Raw genomic sequence first — 12,739 nt, 5'->3', positions numbered from 1 at the left:
ATGGTAGGATTTGGTGCGATGGAGAATACAGGAGTGCAGGGGAGTGGAGAAGAAACTGACAGAGTGCAAGTGTAACACCAACACCGCAACTGAACTAAAATTAGTTCATTTTCCTGAAGATCTTGAAAATGACATTAGAACTTTCTTTCCTGAATATACCCATCAACTCTTCAGGGATGACAAAACTGCTTTTAGTTACAAAAGTCTGGGGATCCTTTTTTTTTTTTTTTTTTATTTTTTTTAATCATCATTTTATTGAGATATATTCACATACCACGCAGTCATACAAAACAAATCGTACTTTCGATTGTTTACAGTACCATTACATAGTTGTACATTCATCACCTAAATCAATCCCTGACACCTTCATTAGCACACACACAAAAATAACAAGAATAATAATTAGAGTGAAAAAGAGCAATTGAAGTAAAAAAGAACACTGGGTACCTTTGTCTGTTTGTTTCCTTCCCCTACTTTTCTACACATCCATCCATAAACTAGACAAAGTGGAGTTTGGTCCTTATGGCTTTCCCAATCCCATTGTCACCCCTCATAAGCTACATTTTTATACAACTGTCTTCGAGATTCATGGGTTCTGGGTTGTAGTTTGATAGTTTCAGGTATCCACCACCAGCTACCCCAATTCTTTAGAACCTAAAAAGGGTTGTCTAAAGTGTGCGTAAGAGTGCCCACCAGAGTGATCTCTCGGCTCGTTTTGGAATCTCTCTGCCACTGAAGCTTATTTCATTTCCTTTCACATCCCCCTTTTGGTCAAGAAGATGTTCTCCATCCCACGATGCCGGGTCTACATTCCTCCCCGGGAGTCATATTCCACGTTGACAGGGAGATTCACTCCCCTGGGTGTCTGATCCCACGTAGGGGGGAGGGCAGTGATTTCACCTTTCAAGTTGGCTTAGCCAGAGAGAGAGGGCCACATCTGAGCAACAAAGAGGCATTCAGGAGGAGACTCTTAGGCACAAATACAGGGAGGCCTAGCCTCTCCTTTGCAGCAACCGTCTTCCCAAGGGTAAAACTTATGGTAGAGGCTCAACCCATCAAACCACCAGTCCCCTATGTCTGTGGTCATGTTAGCAACCATGGAGGTGGGGTAGGCGAATACCCCTGCATTCTCCACAGGCTCCTCAAGGGGGCACTACATCTTTTTTTTTTTCCTTGTTTTTCTTTTTTTTTTTTTTTTTTTTAACTTTCCCTTCTTTATTAAATCAACTGTATGAAAAAAAAAGTTAAAAAGAAAACAAACATACAATAAAAGAACATTTCAAAGAGACCATAACAGGGGGGTAAGAAAAAGACAACTAACCTAAGATAACTGCTTAACTTCCAACATGTTCCTACTTTACCCCAAGAAAGTTACATAATATAGCAACATTTCTGTGAACTTGTTCCTACTATATCCATCAGAAATTAACAGACCATAGTCATTTCTGGGCATCCCCAGAACGTTAAATAGCTTATCTGTTCTTCTTGGATTATTGTTCCCCCTTCCTTAATTGCTCTCTACTGCTAGTTCCCCTACATTCTACATTATAAAACTTTTGTTTTACATTTTTCAAAGTTCACATTAGTGGTAGCATATAATATTTCTCTTTTTGTGCCTGGCTTATTTCGCTCAGCATTATGTCTTCAAGGTTCATCCATGTTGTCATATGTTTCACCAGATCGTTCCTTCTTACTGCCGCGTAGTATTCCATCGTGTGTATATACCACATTTTATTTATCCACTCATCTGTTGAAGGACATTTGGGTTGTTTCCATCTCTTGGCAATTGTGAATAATGCTGCTATGAACATTGGCGTGCAGATATCTGTTCGTGTCACTGCTTTCCGATCTTCCGGGTATATACCGAGAAGTGCAGTCGCTGGATCGAATGGTAGCTCTATAACTAGTTTTCTAAGGAACTGCCAGACTGACTTCCAGAGTGGCTGAACCATTATACAGTCCCACCAACAATGAATAAGAGTTCCAATTTCTCCACATCCCCTCCAGCATTTGTAGTTTCCTGTTTGTTTAATGGCAGCCATTCTAACCGGTGTTAGATGGTATCTCATTGTGGTCTTAATTGGCATCTCTCTAATAGCTAGTGAAGCTGAACATTTTTTCATGTGTTTCTTGGCCATTTGTATTTCCTCTTCAGAGAACTGTCTTTTCATATCTTTTGCCCATTTTATAATTGGGCTGTCTGTACTATTGTCATTGAGTTGTAGGATTTCTTTGTATATGCAAGATATCAGTCTTTTGTCAGATACATGGTTTCCAAAAATTTTTTCCCATTGAGTTGGCTGCCTCTTTACCTTTTTGAGAAATTCCTTTGAGGTGCAGAAACTTCTAAGCTTGAGGAGTTCCCATTTATCTATTTTCTCTTTTGTTGCTTGTGCTTTGGGTGTAAAGTCTAGGAAGTGGCCGCCTAATACAAGGTCTTGAAGATGTTTTCCTACATTATCTTCTAGGAGTTTTATGGTACTTTCTTTTATATTGAGATCTTTGGTCCATTTTGAGTTAATTTTTGTGTAGGGGGTGAGGTAGGGGTCCTCTTTCATTCTTTTTTTTTTTTTTTTTAAATCATCATTTTATTGAGATATATTCACATACCACGCAGTCATACAAAACAAATTGTACTTTCGATTGTTTACAGTACCATTACATAGTTGTACATTCATCACCTAAATCAATCCCTGACACCTTCATTAGCACACACACAAAAATAACAAGAATAATAATTAGAGTGAAAAAGAGCAATTGAAGTAAAAAAGAACACTGGGTACCTTTGTCTGTCTGTTTCCCTCCCCTACTTTTCTACACATCCATCCATAAACTAGACAAAGTGGTGTTTGGTCCTTATGGCTTTCCCAATCCCATTGTCACCCCTCATAAGCTACATTTTTATACAACTGTCTTCGAGATTCATGGGTTCTGGGTTGTAGTTTGATAGTTTCAGGTATCCACCACCAGCTACCCCAATTCTTTAGAACCTAAAAAGGGTTGTCTAAAGTGTGCATAAGAGTGCCCACCAGAGTGACCTCTCGGCTCCTTTTGGAATCTCTCTGCCACTGAAGCTTATTTCATTTCCTTTCACATCCCCCTTTTGGTCAAGAAGATGTTCTCCGTCCCACGGTGCCAGGTCTACATTCTTCCCTGGGAGTCATATTCCACGTTGCCAGGGAGATTCACTTCCCTGGGTGTCTGATCCCACGTAGGGGGGAGGGCAGTGATTTCACCTTTCAAGTTGGCTTAGCCAGAGAGAGAGGGCCACATCTGAGCAACAAAGAGGCATTCAGGAGGAGACTCTTAGGCACAAATACAGGGAGGCCTAGCCTCTCCTTTGCAGCAACCGTCTTCCCAAGGGTAAAACTTATGGTAGAGGGCTCAACCCATCAAACCACCAGTCCCCTATGTCTGTGGTCATGTTAGCAACCATGGAGGTGGGGTAGGCGAATACCCCTGCATTTTCCACAGGCTCCTCAAGGGGGCACTACATCTTTTTTTTTTTTTTTTTTTTAACTTTCCCTTCTTTTTTCAAATCACCTGTATGAAAAAAAAAAGTTAAAAAGAAAACAAACATACAATAAAAGAGCATTTCAAAGAGACCATAGCAAGGGAGTAAGAAAAAGACAACTAACCTAAGATAACTGCTTAACTTCCAACATGTTCCTACTTTACTCCAAGAAAGTTACATAATATAGCAACATTTCAGTGAACTTGTTTCTACTACAACCATCAGAAATTAACAGACCATAGTCATTTCTGGGCATCCCCAGAACGTTAAATAGCTTATCTGTTCTTCCTGGATTATTGTTCCCCCTTCCTTAATTGCTCTCTACTGCTAGTTCCCCTACATTCTACATTATAAACCATTTGTTTTACATTTTTCAAAGTTCACATTAGTGGTAGCATATAATATTTCTCTTTTGTGCCTGGCTTATTTCGCTCAGCATTATGTCTTCAAGGTTCATCCATGTTGTCATATGTTTCACCAGATCGTTCCTTCTTACTGCCACGTAGTATTCCATCGTGTGTATATACCACATTTTATTTATCCACTCATCTGTTGAAGGACATTTGGGTTGTTTCCATCTCTTGGCAATTGTGAATAATGCTGCTATGAACATTGGCGTGCAGATATCTGTTCGTGTCACTGCTTTCCGATCTTCCGGGTATATACCGAGGAGTGCAATCGCTGGATCGAATGGTAGCTCTATATCTAGTTTTCTAAGGAACTGCCAGACTGACTTCCAGAGTGGCTGAACCATTATACAGTCCCACCAACAATGAATAAGAGTTCCAATTTCTCCACATCCCCTCCAGCATTTGTAGTTTCCTGTTTGTTTAATGGCAGCCATTCTAACCGGTGTTAGATGGTATCTCATTGTGGTCTTAATTTGCATCTCTCTAATAGCTAGTGAAGCTGAACATTTTTTCATGTGTTTCTTGGTCATTTGTATTTCCTCTTCAGAGAACTGTCTTTTCATATCTTTTGCCCATTTTATAATTGGGCTGTCTGTACTATTGTCATTGAGTTGTAGGATTTCTTTGTATATGCAAGATATCAGTCTTTTGTCAGATACATGGTTTCCAAAAATTTTTTTCCCATTGAGTTGGCTGCCTCTTTACCTTTTTGAGAAATTCCTTTGAGGTGCAGAAACTTCTAAGCTTGAGGAGTTCCCATTTATCTATTTTCTCTTTTGTTGCTTGTGCTTTGGGTGTAAAGTCTAGGAAGTGGCCTCCTAATACAAGGTCTTGAAGATGTTTTCCTACATTATCTTCTAGGAGTTTTATGGTACTTTCTTTTATATTGAGATCTTTGGTCCATTTTGAGTTAATTTTTGTGTAGGGGGTGAGGTAGGGGTCCTCTTTCATTCTTTTGGATATGGATATCCAACTCTCCCAGCCCCATTTGTTGAAAAGACCATTATGGCTCAGTTCGGTGACTTTGGGGGCCTTATCAAAGATCAGTCGGCCATAGATCTGAGGGTCTATCTCTGAATTCTCAATTCGATTCCATTGATCTATATGTCTATCTTTGTGCCAGTACCATGCTGTCTTGGCAACTGTGGCTTTATAATAAGCTTCAAAGTCAGGGAGTGTAAGTCCTCCCACTTCGTTTTTCTTTTTTAGAGTGTCTTTAGCAATTCGAGGCATCTTCCCTTTCCAAATAAATTTGATAACTAGCTTTTCCAAGTCTGCAAAGTAGGTTGTTGGAATTTTGATTGGGATTGCATTGAATCTGTAGATGAGTTTGGGTAGAATTGACATCTTAATGACATTTAGCCTTCCTATCCATGAACATGGAATATTTTTCCATCTTTTAAGGTCCCCTTCTATTTCTTTTAGTAGAGTTATGTAGTTTTCTTTGTATAGGTCTTTTACATCTTTGGTTAAGTTGATCCTAGGTACTTGATTTTTTTAGTTGCTATTGAAAATGGTATCTTTTTCTTGAGTGTCTCTTCAGTTTGTTCATTTCTAGCATATAGAAACATTACTGACTTATGTGCATTAATCTTGTATCCCGCTACTTTGCTAAATTTGTTTATTAGCTCTAGTAGGTTGTATCGTTGATTTCTCAGGGTTTTCTAGATATAAGATCATATCATCTGCAAACAATGACAGTTTTACTTCTTCTTTTCCAATTTGAATGCCTTTTATTTCTTTGTCTTGCCGGATTGCCCTGGCTAGCACTTCCAGCACAATGTTGAATAACAGTGGTGACAGCGGGCATCCTTGTCTTGTTCCTGATCTTAGAGGGAAGGCTTTCAGTCTCTCACCATTGAGTACTATGCTGGCTGTGGGTTTTTCATATATGCTCTTTATCATGTTGAGGAAGTTTCCTTCAATTCCTACCTTTTGAAGTGTTTTTATCAAAAAGGGATGTTGGATTTTGTCAAATGCTTTTTCAGCATCTATTGAGATGATCAATTGATTTTTCCCTTTCGAGTTTTTAATGTGTTGTAATACATTGATTGTTTTTCTGATGTTGAACCATCCTTGCATGCCTGGAATGAACCCCACTTGGTCATGGTGTATGATTTTTTTAATGTGTCTTTGGATTCGATTTGCAAGTATTTTGTTGAGGATTTTTGCATCTATATTCATTAGGGAGATTGGCCGGTAGTTTTCCTTTTTTGTAGCATCTTTGCCTGGTTTTGGTATTAGATTGATGTTAGCTTCATAAAATGAGTTAGGTAGTATTCCATTTTTTTCAATGTTTTGAAAGAGTTTGAGTAAGATTGGTGTCAGTTCTTTCTGGAAAGTTTGGTAGAATTCCCCTGTGAAGCCATCTGGCCCTGGGCATTTATTTGTGGGAAGATTTTTGATGACTGATTGGATCTCTTTGCTTGTGATGGGTTGGTTGAGGTCTTCTATTTCTTCTCTGGTCAGTCTAGGTTGTTCATATGTTTCCAGGAAATTGTCCATTTCTTCTACATTATCCAGTTTGTTGCCATACAGTTGTTCATAATATCCTCTTATAATTTTTTTAATTTCTTCAGGATCTGCAGTTATGTCACCTTTTTCATTCATTATTTTGTTTATATGGGTCTTCTCTCTTTTTGATTTTGTCAGTCTAGCTAGGGGCTTGTCAATCTTGTTGATCTTCTCAAAGAACCAACTTTTGGTGATATTTATCCTTTCTATTGTTTTTTTTGTTCTCTATGTCATTTATTTCTGCTTTAATCCTTGTTATTTCTTTTCTTCTACTTGGTTTAGGATTGGTTTGTTGTTCATTTTCTAGCTTCTTCAGTTGATCCATTAGTTCTTTGATTTTGGCTCTTTCTTCCTTTTTAATATATGCGTTTAGTGCTATAAATTTCCCCCTTAGCACTGCTTTTGCTGCATCCCATAGGTTTTGGTATGTTGTGTTCTCATTTTCATTCGTCTCTATATATTTAGCAATTTCTCTTGCTATTTCTTCTTTAACCCACTGATTGTTTAGGAGTGTGTTGTTTAACCTCCAGGTATTTGTGAATTTTCTAAGTCTCTGATGGTTATTGACTTCTAATTGTATTCCATTGTGGTCAGAGAATGTGCTTTGAATGATTTCAATCTTTTTAAATTTATTGAGGCTTGTTTTATGTCCCAGCATATGATCTATTCTGGAGAAAGTTCCGTGAGCACTAGAAAAGTATGTGTATCCTGGTGATTTGGGATGTAATGTCCTGTAGATGTCTGTTAAATCTAATTCATTTATCAGATTGTTTAGGTTTTCAATTTCCTTATTGGTCTTCTGTCTGGTTGATCTATCTATAGGAGAGAGTGATGTGTTGAAGTCTCCCACAATTATTGTGGAAACATCAATTGCTTCCTTTAGTTTTGCCAATGTTTCTCTCATGTATTTTGTGGCACCTTGATTGGGTGCATAGACATTTACGATTGTTATTTCTTCTTGCTGAATTGTCCCTTTTATTAGTATGTAGTGGCCTTCTTTGTCTCTCAAAACATCCCTGCATTTGAAGTCTATTTTATCTGAGATTAATATTGCTACAACCTGCTTTCTTTTGGCTGTAGCTTGCATGAAATATTTTTTTCCATCCTTTCACTTTCAATTTCTTTGTGTCCCTGTGTCTAAGATGAGTCTCTTGTATGCAACATATTGATGGTTCATTTTTTTTGATCCATTCTGCGAATCTATATCTTTTAATTGGGGAGTTTAATCCATTTACATTCAACGTTAAAACCGTGAAGGCATTTCTTGAATCGGCCATCTTATCCTTTGGATTATGTTTGCCATATTTTTCCCTCTCTCTATTAATATCCTTTATTGTACCCATACCGAATCTCTTTAGTACTGAACCTTTCTCCAAGTCTCTCTGTCCTGTCTTTGTTTCTCTGTCTGTAGGGCTCCCTTTAGTATCTCCAGTAGGGCAGGTCTCTTGTTAGCAAATTCTCTCAGCATTTCTTTGTCTGTGAAAAATTTAAGCTCTCCCTCAAATTTGAAGGAGAGCTTTGCTGGGTAAAGTATTCTTGGCTGGAAATTCCTCTCTCTCAGAATTTTAAATATATCGTGCCATTGCCTTCTCGCCTCCATGGTGGCTGCTGAGTAGTCACTACTTAGTCTTATGCTGTTTCCTTTGTATGTGGTGAATTGCTTTTCTCTTGCTGCTTTCAGAACTTGCTCCTTCTCTTCTATGTTTGACAGTGTGATCAGTATATGTCTCGGAGTGGGTTTTTTTGGATTTATTCTATTTGGAGTTCGCTGAGCATTTATGATTTGTGTATTTATGTTGTTTAGAAGATTTGGGAAGTTTTCTCCAACAATTTCTTTGAATACTCTTCCTAGACCTTTACCCTTTTCTTCCCCTTCTGGGACACCAATGAGTCTTATATTCGGACGCTTCATATTATCTATCATATCCCTGAGGTCCATTTCGAGTTTTTCAATTTTTTTCCCCATTCTTTCTTTTATGCTTTCATTTTCCATTCTGTCATCTTCCAGGTCACTGATTCGTTGTTCAACTTCCTCTAGTCTTGTACTATGAGTGTCCAGAATCTTTTTAATTTGGTCAACAGTTTCTTTAATTTCCATAAGATCATCCATTTTTTTATTTAGTCTTGCAATGTCTTCTTTATGCTCTTCTAGGGTCTTCTTGATTTCCTTCATATCCCGTACTAGGGTCTCATTGTTCATCTTTAGTTCTTTGAGTAGCTGCTCTAGGTGTGTCTCTTCTGGTCTTTTGATTTGGGTGCTTGGGCTTGGGTTATCCATATCGTCTGGTTTTTTCATATGCTTTATAATTTTCTGTTGTTTTTGGCCTCGTGGCATTTGCTGTCCTTGATAGGGTTCTTTTAGGGTTTGTAGACCAGTTGAAGTCCTTATCTCTAATTTATCAGATCTACAGCTTCGTGGAGTACACTTTCTCTAACTAACCAGCAGGTGGCGTCCACGAGCCACCTGTTCTCCACAAGCCAGATCTCCCCTGCTTAGCCTTTTTGGTGAGTGGGGGAGTGAGTCTTGTGGGGCCCAATTGGTTGTCCCAAGCTTGCGTGTGTAGTTGGTGTTGCCTGCCCTGTATGTGGGGCGTGTTTCTGGGCAGTCGGGGAGGGGGGGTGGCCCTAACAATCAAATCTCCCTGATGATCCTAGAGTTTTAAAGCTACTGCAATAGTCTAATCCTTCAGTTCAGTCCTGCCACAGTTTGTCTCTGCCACTGACCCACAAGTCTTTGGTATTGGCGTATGGCTCCTGAGACTTGCAAGTGGGCCCCTCTTCCAGGCTGTGCACCCCGGGTCCTCTGTTGAGGGATGACTGTGCTATGTCACAGGTGAGTGCCGTCCCCCCAGGGCAGTTCTGGGCTGCTGGGCTGTGTTGGGAGGCTCCCAGTCTGCTCAAATGATGGCTGAATGGGGCTCTGTTAATTCACACTGCTCCCCCTTCCCAGCTCTGGGACATTCAGCTGAGGTTGCAGGGAAGGCTAATGTCCACGCCCAGTTTTGTGGTGTGTGCCTGTTATTTGAAGCACTTCCGTCACACTGGGTTATCTGGGGCAGCTCTGGGCTATGGGGCTGGCGATGGGCAGGAGTGTTTCCTGTCCACCAGGATGGTGGCTGTGAGCGGACACCCCCCTTTTCTTGGGAAGTTGTGTTGTTTAGTGAATTTTCTCAGCCACTGGATTATTGCCTTTTGTCTCAGAGCTCTCTTAGTTCTGCTCTTGACTTGACGTGCCCAAATTTCAATTCTTTGAAGCTTTCTGTATTGAGCTTCTTAGAGTAATTGTTTTAGAAAAAGCAAAAAGGATTTAAAAAAAAAAAAAAAAAAAAAAAAAACGGCCCTCCTCAGAGATCTAATGGGTTATTGAAATGCTAATAGACAAAGCAACCAGGGCCATTAAGGAAAGGTGCCCTGGGCAGAGAGATCAGCCTTGCTTCGGGATTTGCATATGCGCCTCAAGGCCTGATCTCCGCCCTTCCCCTTTCTGTGTTCACCAGAACTCCAAAAATCCTCTGCTTTTACTTTGGAGCTTCTCGTGTTGTTTTCCTTCTATGCCCGTCTCCTCTCTGCTGGGCTGGCTGCTCTCAGAGTCTCTGGTGTCTGGCCTCAGTCTATCTATGGTTGGAGTTTGAATCAGTAGAATGAGTTTCCGATGAGAGCAGCCACTGCAATTCTCCCTTCTCCTTCCTGGAGCTGACAGCCCCTCCTCCCCCGGGACTGAGCCTGGCAGGGAGGGGCGCGGGTCCCCTGGCCGCAAAAACTTACAGATTTCGGTGATCTCAGCAGTTCCACGTTTTCATGAGTGTTGTATGAAGTATGCCCAAAGACAGATTGCTCTGTGGTGTCCAGTCCACGCAGTTCCTGGCTTTTTACCTACTTTCCTGGAGGAGTAACTAAAACATACAGCTCACCAGTCTGCCATCTTGCCCCGCCTCCCTCTTTCCTGGGGATCCTTTTATACTATACTGCTGGTAGCCTGTCAGCAATGTTCCATGTTGAATATGCATCTAAAGTTAATGAAAACTGTGTGTGGAGGCAGATGATGTCGAAGGCAAAATTAGGCAGATCATCCCCCTGCATTTTGCACAAACACAAATGATTTTCTGTCTTTGCTGGAAAAGGAAGTTGATTTCAAGCCATTTGGAACCTTACTGCATACATACTCAGTTCTTAGACTAACTGGAGGAGAAAACTTTACCTTTCAGATATACAAGGCTGACGTGACATGTCGAGGCTTTTAGAATATCATGAAGGGTTTCAGACCTTTTTGATGTGGTGTATTGAAACTGCTAGCTTTATTGACATGGATGATGAAAGATGGCACCACTTTCTAGTATTTGAGAAGCACAGTAAGGATGGAGCTATGCTCCTTGTGACCACAGGCTACATAACAGTCTGTAATTACTATGTGTACCCAGACAAGACCTGGCCACGAGTAAGTCAGATGCTGATATTGACTCCATTTCAAGGTCAAGGGCATGGTGCTCAACTTCTTGCAACAGTTCATAGATACTACATTGCATCACCTTTGGTCCTTGATATTACAGCGGAAGATCCATCCAAAAGCTATGTGAAATTAAGAGACTTTGAGTTTGTGAAGCTTTGTCAAAATTTGCCCTGTTTTTCCCAGGAAAAGTTAATGCAAGGATTCAATGATGAAACAGCAATAGAGACACAACACAAGTTCAAAATAAATAAGCAACATGCTAGATGAGTTTATGAAATTTTTTGACTATTAGTAACTGACATGAGTGATGCTGAACAATACAAAAGCTATAGACTGGAGATTAAAAGAAGACAAATAAGTCGATATAAGAAAAAGCAGAGAGATCTTGCCAAGAACTGACAAACCAGATGAACCAAATAGAAATAAGCATGCAGCATGAACAGCTGGAAGAAAGCTTTCAGGAATTTGTGGAAGATTACCGACATGTTATTGAATGACTTCCTCAAGAGAAAAATCTTGCAACATTTTACTTACATGAAAAGTTATCTATCTTTAGTTGAATGTTTTCTTTTGGAGAGGTTGTATATTTTAAAATACTGTTTAGAGTCTTTGAGCATCTATTGCATAAAAAAAGATATAACTTCTGAAACCACTGCAATTGCTTTCCTTCTTAAACAGTATAATAAATGCTTAGTTGTAATAAAAAAATTAATTGCCATTAATATTAATTACAGTGATTAAAAGCAAACATCTCTGAAGACAGGCTTCAATCCTTATAGCTCTGACTGGATATAACAAGATAAAACAGAACTGCCAAAGGGAAGAAGCTTCATCATGTCATTGAGTTAGAAAAAGAAAGGAGGAGGAAAAGAGGGGGGAGGGAGGGAGAAAAGAAGAGAGGGAAGGAAGAAGGAAGGAGGAGGGGAGAGGAAACAGGAATTATTTGAAAATGCTCAGGCGAGGCCTTCAGGTCTAGGTACTTGGGAACAATAATCAAATCCATGGGAAGAAAGTTAACCGTTCCCATTACTGGGTCCTCTCTCTCCCTCCCTCCCGCCCTCCCTTCTCTAGATGCTATCTTATTCTCTGGCTTGCTGCTGGTTTCTCGGCTTGTATAGGTGTCCATCTGCAGAGAAGTCAGGGTTTTCCAATTTGCAAAATCCTTACTGCTCCAGGTCTATGAGCCGAGTTCGCGTTGTGCCAAAGTCTTTTTTCCTATTTACAATCCATGAACCACTGTCCTTTCTTCTTGGTCCAACCTACTCATGGAGAGAAGCAAGGGGGAGGTGGGGGTGGGGGGTGGGGAGTGGGGGTCTGAGGATTTCTCACAAAGCATAAATGCTGGGTGCTCTTGAATCCATCTACGGTGGTTGTCACGAAGCAGCCACAGGTATGACCAAGGAGAGGACTGGCCTAGACAGCTTTAGCCTGAGATGAAGATGGACTCAGCACTTCCCCCTCCCCTGTTTTGTACATGCTCAAACTCAAGGAAAAGTGGTAAAGGAAAAAAAAAGCAACCTATGACCCATCGAGAACATGGATTATTCTTTTCTGCCTTGTATATTGTCCCTGCACCAAAGGTCTGGCCCAATCAAAGATAATGCAAAGGGCAGAGACTAAGTCAGGTCTGAGTGCTGGTGGCACTCTGCACTGTTGTGGGAAGACCTCAGGCTTGGGGTTTAAACACAAGACCTGCTGGTTATAAAAATTGCTTTGGGGAGGGATGAAAAGAATGTTGAGTAGCCAGGGGCTGAGGACCATGGGTTCTTTTTGGTTCCTTGAAACATCAAAGTTGTAGACTTTCTTTTATGCCCCACACCCCCTGCAGGGCTTTCCTTTGGTCAGGAGGGGAGG

The 12,739-nt window shown here is 40.4% G+C and overlaps 1 pseudogene; it reads left to right on the top strand.

Moving 5' to 3' along the window:
- Window positions 1-11,445, top strand: LOC119543751 (annotated as a pseudogene).
- The last annotated feature ends 1,294 nt before the right edge of the window (window positions 11,446-12,739 follow it).

This window comes from Choloepus didactylus, chromosome 9, assembly GCF_015220235.1.
Source record: "Choloepus didactylus isolate mChoDid1 chromosome 9, mChoDid1.pri, whole genome shotgun sequence".
Classification (NCBI taxonomy): domain Eukaryota; kingdom Metazoa; phylum Chordata; class Mammalia; order Pilosa; family Megalonychidae; genus Choloepus; species Choloepus didactylus.
The sequence above is the reverse complement of the archived record's forward strand: the minus strand, read 5'-3'. Positions and strand labels throughout refer to the sequence as shown.